Source organism: Arachis ipaensis, chromosome B07 (genome assembly GCF_000816755.2).
Source record: "Arachis ipaensis cultivar K30076 chromosome B07, Araip1.1, whole genome shotgun sequence".
Classification (NCBI taxonomy): Eukaryota; Viridiplantae; Streptophyta; class Magnoliopsida; order Fabales; family Fabaceae; genus Arachis; species Arachis ipaensis.
Window position 1 is genome coordinate 81,747,423 of NC_029791.2, and position 8,389 is coordinate 81,755,811.

Genomic DNA, 8,389 nt, shown 5'->3' on the forward strand with positions numbered 1-8,389 from the left:
ATCGCCACTACCGTGCCACCACCACCGACCGACGCCACCACCTTCCCTCTCTTCCCTCCCCTCTTCTTTTTTTCTCCCCTCTTCCTTCTTCCTCCTTCTTCGACTCCCACCACCGCCGCCCTCACCCCCATTCTTCTTAAACCACCCCTGTACCCCAACCCTAACCCAGCACCTCCAAACCATCCCTGCCGCCACAACGGTTCGCCGCCGCACCGCCCTACGTCACCGCCGTATTGCCGCCAATACCACCCCACTCCCACCATCTCTCTTAGTTCCATACTTGTGCCTCTAACCACCAGGTTCCGCCGAACGCCACTTTTCTTTTATTTGTAGTTAGTTTCATATTTTTCAGTTTATGTTTAATATTAGGCTAGTTAGAGATGCATGTTTGTAGTGGATTCTAGGTGGTTAGGTAGCTAGGATGTGGTTAGTGGATTTAGGCCTGATAATTGCGCTGTTCGTGCTTCTTGTTTTATCAATTTCATAATTCTGATGTTGCTGTGATGTTAATATTGTTCTTATGCTGTTCTTTACTGTTTCATGCTGCTTTTTACACTGCTTTTTAATGTTCATATTCCGTATATGTAATTGCAACTTTATTTTAATTTATATGAACTATTCTGCTTGCTGTTTATTACCCAGGAACATCCAATTTTAGCCAGAATGCTGCCCAATTTTCTGTAAATTGTTTTGATTTTCATTCATATTTTAGTTTTGGCAATTTGAATTTGGAATTACTTAGCTTTTCCCAAACCACTTCATGAATGCACGGGCCAGCATTCTTATTTAATAAATTGCACTTTTGATGATTCGATTTTAATTTTTTACTATTTTTATATCTTTATGAATCATCATCACTAACCTGATATTTTTGAATATGAGTTGACTAGTCTTTCAATTTGTGTATTTCTTGTTACTTAGGAAACATTTCTCAACACCACTTACTTTGATTTTTTCCTCCTAACTCACTGCTTTCCACTTTTTCACTTTTCACCACTTTTAAATTTCTAACTTCTCCCTTTTCTTTTTAACTAACTCCTTCAACTTTTTACTTCATGGCATGATTATTGTTTTTCCTATTTAACAGGTATTCTACTAATAACATATTTTGGATTGTAATTTCTCATATCAGCTTTTTAACTCCGAAACAATCCAAAATGCACAATTATTCAACTCATTTTATAATTCTACTGCTCCTTTCCACTATGTGCTTATCTTGTTATTTGCCTACTTGTTTTCCTATTTTTATTATATCCTAGATTTCTATTTTTCAGGATGTCTGACCCTCAACGTAAAGGAAAAGGCAAAGCCACAACTGGTAAACGGAAAAGAGGTGAATCCTCTATGTCTATCCTGGACATTATGCATGATGACTCTTGGCGGGAAAAGCACTTTACCCTGCAGGAGAAGGCTGACCAGCTCCTCCCTACCAATGATCCTATTAAATTTACAAACAGATACTGTGAGCTAAAGTATCCAGTGTTTGCCACCTCCAGAAACCTGTACTTGGAGCAGACTCTGAAAATTCCAGAAGAACTACAGCAGTACACTTCCAATCAGAACAAAGAAAGAGGCTGGTTCTTCTTGGAGAGAAACTTGACAGAGGTCAATGCTTCCTGGGTAAGAGAGTTTTACTGTAACTATTTCAAGACTTCCCTGGATGTAGTGCACCTCAGAGGGAAACAGATACTAGTCACCAAAGAAGCCATTGAGGATATTCTACAGCTTCCGCCTAAGTCAGATCAGCCTAACGGTTACCAAAAGGCTGAAGAGGACATGCGCTTTCTAAGATTTGACTGGGATGCTATCAAGCAAAGGATAGCCCTTGACCCTACTGTCCCATGGGTTATGGGAAAGAACACCGCCATGCCTAAGGGAATCAAGCTGATGTATCTGAATGATGAGGCTCGGCTCTGGCACCAGATCCTGAGCAACTTTGTTATGCCGAGCACTCATGAGACGGAGCTGCCTGCTACTATGATCACCCTTCTCTGGTGTGTGCTGGAGGGTAAGGGCCTGTATCTGCCACGATTCATCCAGCACTTTATGGCCAGGGTCCATGTCAGAGGCACTCACCCTTTCCCATATCTGATTACCCAGCTAGGCCATCGAGCTAACGTGCCTCGGGAGCTTGCTGATGAGAAGCCACCTGCTGCGGACTGCAAGAAGATAATCCCTCACAGCAGGAAGTTTCAGGCTTTAGGCTACAGACCTCCATTCCTGACCGCTTCTGATGAGACACCCACGCCTTCAGCTGCCCCTTCTTCTTCCACTACTGCACCAGCCCCACCCACTGCACCTCCACCTGCCTCAGAGCCCATTTACCACCTCGTGCACCACTTATTCCAGCAGTTGGACCAGATGGAGCGCCGCAACAAGCGGCGATATGAGAGATCTGAGCGTCGCAACAAGCGACGCTATGAGCACCTCAAGATGATGATCCGATCTGGCAGCGACTTCCCCTCCGAGCCTGACACACCATCAGAGCCATCTGAGGAGGAGGCAGACGAGCATGAGGAGGAGACCCATCCACAGAGAGAGGCCGAACAGGCAGGCTCAGAGCAGGCTGCGCTACAGCAGGAGGAGCCACACCAGATACAGGATGCGGATCCAGAGATTCCTATCCATACAGAGCCTCCACTACTGCAGACAGATCCTCCTACCCTCATCCAGTCCGTAGACCCTCAGGCCACCACAGAGACTCCAGCAGCCCATCCTTCTGGTGATGACACCCCTTCACACCCAGCTTGAGTGAGCATCAAGGACGATGCTTTATTTTAAGTGTGGGGATGTAGCCATCCCTGGCATATCTTTTTGGTGAACCACTACAGACTCTTTTTATCTTATTTTATTTATTTTTTTCTGTATTTTTATCTTTATTTTTACTTTTTAGTACTTATACATTGTTCTTTTGCTATATTTTTACTTTATTTCCACATTTTGCACTTTAGTCTATATTTTAGCCATTTAGTTTAGTTTGCAATTCTAAACTTATTAGTTATAGAATATGTGGATTAATTAGTATAGTTTACTCTTTTAGCATATGATAGTTTGGTTTAAATTGAAAATAAAAAGGAAGTAAACTAGAGACTTTAACATAATCAAAACAATCCACACACCTTGTATATATAGCATTACATGTTAGTTAGTTAATAACATTTCATCAAGGAACAACACTAAAACTTTAAAGGCACCCTAAGATTTACATTGAGAATAATGGAAACTCTTAATTTTTACTTGCATGACATGTATAACTGATATATGATTTTTGAGCTAGAGAACACAGAGCCTGTGAGTTTTGAGCTTAACTGTATGGTTACATTCAAACCATAATTTTTATTCCTATGTGTTTTGCCCTTCTTTTTCATTCTGGTGTTCTTTACCTTGTTTTAATCTATATGTCCAATTATAGAGTATAGATACATACTAAGAGATTATTGAGGCCATCATTTGAATTTTCCTCACTTATCCCGAATTAGCCTACCTTTTACATCACCCTTGTTAGCCTCCTTGAGCTTTTTAATCCCCTCTTGTTCTATAAACCACATTACTAGCCTTAAGCAGAAAAACAAAATAAAAATCCCAAGTTAAGTCCTTGGTTAGCTTAAGATAGAAATTGTGTATTGTTTAAGTGTCGGGAACTTTATGGGAACATGGATAATAGAAACAAAGGTAGAAAGTTAAAAAGAATAAAGATGTTTCAAAATAAAAATTTGGGAAGCATGCTCATGTGAAATCAAAATAATTGAATTACCATGTACATTAAAAAAAATCAATGCACATGTGACAAAGTTAAGTTTAATGCATGAGTTTGCACTACAAAGTGGAAAATTTTGGGCAAATAGGTTAAGAAACTTTGATTTATGAAATATGTATGTTAGGTGAGATCTTAGACCAATCAAGGATTCACTTATTAGCTCACTTGGCCTTATACATATATCCTTACCTTTAGCTTGGCCCCATTACAACCTTGGAAAAGACCTCATGATTTTTGTATGTCTGTATTCTATAATTGTTGATTGGTTAGATGAAGAACAAAGTTATAGAAAGTAAGGATAAAAAGAAGAATAGAGTGATTAGCCCAATAAACACTGAGTGACTAAAGAGTAACACAAAATCTAGTGAGGGTTCAATAGCTCATTGACGTTAGGTTTTTTGCCAGTAAAGAATTTCATAAAAACAGTCGCGTTGTAGATATAGTCTCTAAACCGACAGAAATCCCTTCGTACAAACGTTTTGGTTGTCACAAGTAACAAACCCTTTTGAAATTGATAACTGAGTATTCAAACCTCGGGTCGTCTTCTCAAGGAATTGCAGGGAGATATGTTCTTATTATTGGTTATGAGTTTGTAAATTGGGGTTCTGGAGTTTGGGCAATGCGCACAGGTATATTTTCAAGCAATAAAAATAAATAAATAACCGTAAAATAAACTCTTGGCAAGGTATGAGAACCGGAAGTCCTATCTTGGTTATCCTTATCAATTGTGATAAGAATTGGATTTTTCTCCCACTTTGTTAACCACTAACTATGAAGGTAAGTTAAGTTGATGAATTAATTCTGATTCCTCAAGTCCTAGTCTTTCCTTAGGAAAAGTTAGAGTTAGTGGAACTCGAATTAATTCTTGAAGAATTCTAATTTTCAATCAACAATGAGTTTGATAACTCAAGAGTCTCCAATTATTTAACCAAAGCCAAAAGGGAATAAAGTCTACCTGAATGAAAATAACTTGGATAAACACAGAGCATTAATAAATTAAGGAGAGCAATCATAAGTCTGAAATACCTCAAATTATATTAAATAAAATATTCAAATCATAACATGGAAAAGTTCATAAATTAAATTGGAAAATAAATAAAAATAAAGAACCTGGGATTGAGAGTCACTCCTAAAACTAAGAGAAGTCCTAAATCCTAATCCTAAGAGAGAGGAGAGAACCTCTCTCTCTAAAATATACATCTACTCCTAAAATTGTGAATATGAGAGCTTGTCTATGAATGGATGCAATCCCCCACTTTATAGCCTCTAATCTGTGTTTTCTGGGCCGCGAACTGGGTCGAAAACAACCCAGAAATCGCTGGAGAAGAATTCAAACACGCTGATTTCTGTCACTGCGACACGGCCGCATAGAGCACGTGATCGCGTCGCCTAGCGTCAGAGCAACTATGGCATATTATATATCAAATCGAAGCCTCAGACGTTAGCTTTCCAATGCAACTAGAACCGCATCGTTTGGATCTTTGTAGCTCAAGTTATGACTGTTTGAATGCGAAGAGGTCAGGCTGATAGCTTTGCAGTTTCTTCAACTTCTTGTATTCCTTCCACTTTTGCATGCTTCCTTTCCATCCTCTAAACCATTCCTGCCCTATAATCTCTGAAATCACTTAACACACATATCAAGGCATCTAATGGTAATAAGAGAGGATTAATAATAAGCAAATATAAGATCAAAAAAGCATGTTTTCAATCAAAACACATAATTATGAAGGAAATTATAAAACCATGCAAATAGTATGAATAAGTGGGTAAAGAGTTAATAAAAACCACTCAATTGAGTACAAGATAAACCATAAAATAGTGGTTTATCAACCTCCCCACACTTAAACAATAGCATGTCCTCATGCTAAGCTCAAGAGAAACTATAAAGGTGAAGAGGAATGATAGAATGTACGAAATGCAACCTACCTATATGAATGCAACTACATGCAAAAATATTTCTACCTACTTGGTTAAAAGCAAATAAGTTCTCCAAGACAAACATAAATCAGATTTCACTAATTCAAATTATACAATAAGAGACAAGTAAACTTGTAAGAAGAAAGCTCATGAAAGCAGGGAACATAGAATTAAGCACTGAACCCTTACTGGTAGTGTATATCACTCTAGTCTCTCAAGTGTATAGGGTTAATCACTCTACTCTTCTCTTAATCATGCTTTCTAAACCTTGTTCTTCATCTAACCAATCAACAAATATTTAATGTACCAATGCAAATATCATGAGGTCTTTTTAGGGTTGTAATGGGGTTGAGGTAAAGGAAAGGGTATATATAAGGCTAAGTGAGCTAGTAAAGTGAATCCTTGATTAGTCTAAGATCTCACCTAACATATACATACTTTATACGATTTTAAAATACTTTACCTAACTACCCAAATTTTTCCCACTTTTGTATTACATGCTCATGTATCAAACTTATTTTCGAATTTTGTCCAATGTGCATTGATTCTTTTTATTTTGCATTTGGGGTAATATATTTTTTTCATTTTTTCTTTTCTTCTTCTTCTTCTTCTTTTTTTTGTATCCCCTTATTTAATTACTTAATATATTTTTCCTCAATGCACATGGTAATTTAATTATTTTGATTTCACATGAGCATGCTTTCCAAATTTTCAAATAACTTATTCAATTTAATTCCCTACTTTCTCATATCATCCCATGTTCCCATAAAATTTCCCACACTTAAATTTTACACAATATCTATCTTAAGCTAACCAAGGATTCAACTTGGGATTCTTATTTTGTTTTTCTGCTTAAGGCTAGTAATGTGGTTATAAATCAGAAGGGATTTAAAAGCTCAAGGGGGCTAACAAGGGTGATGTAAAAGGTAGGCTAATTTTGGGATAAGTGAGCTAAAATCAAACAATGGCCTCAATCATATGCAAGCATGTAAATACACTAAATATTGGACATATAGAATGGAACAAAAAATAGATTACAATCATAGAGAAGGAAACACACAGGAATAAAATATTTATGGTTAAATAATGTAACCATATATATAAGCTCAAATCTCACAGGTTGTGTGTTCTTTGGCTCAAAAACCATGTTCCAAATACAACTGCAAATAAGTTTTAACAAAAAATTTTTAAATTAAATTAGTGAAATTTCTCTCAAAAAAATAGGGTCTCAAAAGAAATTTATTACTTTAACCAAGTAGTAACTAAATGCATAAAATCAAATAAACATGCAAATGCAACAACTAATTTAACAAAAAAAATTTAAACATTGGTGTTGAAACAGAAAGGTACTAACCCATGGAGATCGGTATCGACCTCCCCACACTAAAAGATTGCACCGTCCTCGGTGCATGCTGAGATTTGTAGGTGGACGGGTTGTTTCAACTGTTGCTTTTCGCTATAGATTGTGCAGATTGACTTGCTTGTCTCCCCATGTAAGCGTCTTCCTGTTCTCTTCCTGGTGGCCATCCTGAAAGAAAAAGAGAAGAAAGGTAACCCAATAATAGAGATAAGAAAATAAATAAAGTATGGTTGGGTTAATTCCAAATGATAAGGGTCTCATTTACATGGAAGCTTCAACATGTACGTGAGAAAATAATATAAGCACATGGCATACCAGCGGTGCAAAATTTGTAACAATGGAGAAGAGAGTGGGGAAAGAGAGATAATATAAATTCATGTCAATGCAAGAGTAATACAGATATAAAAGATTGGCATTGATTTAAATAATATTACTCAATAAGAATGAAACAAGTCACTAAGCACCAAGAAAATACCAGAAAAGATGTAACAGTTGAATAAGAACATTTGAACACCAATAATAATTTTAAAAATATGTAATGAATGAAAGTATGCAAATAAATTAAATAAAATAGAATGGAAGTGAGAGAAAATAAGAAACCAAGAAGAAAGAAATAAGAAAAGATAAGAAAAATAAGGATTAGAGAAAAAAAGATAAGAAATTTGGCTGATCTGGATATTCTGTGCACCGCTTGTGACGCGGACGCGTGAGTGACGTGGTCGCGTGGTGCGCGATAAGATCAGGTGACGCGGACGCGTGGGTCACGCGATCGCGTGGCCTGTTTTGTGCGATTGGCGCAAGTGCAGCCTTGCGGTCGCGCAACTCTCTGTTCGAAACTCTTTTTGCCAAAAATCTGGGTGACGCAATCGCGTGGTTGACGTGGTCGCGTGGGTGGCCATCTTTTGAAAATGACGCGGCCGCGTGGAGCACGCGTTCGCGTGGTAGGGCTTGGGCTTCCAGCACGAGTCCAGCCCAACTCCAACTCAACTTTCTGCCATACACCCATTTACGTCGACTTCTCAGAGCCACGCGGTCGCGTGGGTGCCGCGATCGCGTGGATTAATTTGTGCCATTAGCGCGCCTCCAGCCACGCTTTCGTGTGACTCTCTGTTCATCCTCATTTTCTTCCAAACGCACATACGACGCGGACGCGTCGCGTGCGAAAATCCTTTTTTTTTTGTAATCTGAAAAATGCATAATGTAGTGTTAATATGAATGTGATGTAAAACTCCAGGTTCAATATAACAAAATAAAATTTAAAAACAAACAAAACTAAATAAAATTAAAATTGAGAAAGGAATAATTATACCATGGTAGGTTGTCTCCCACCTAGCACTTTTAGTTAGAGTCCTTAA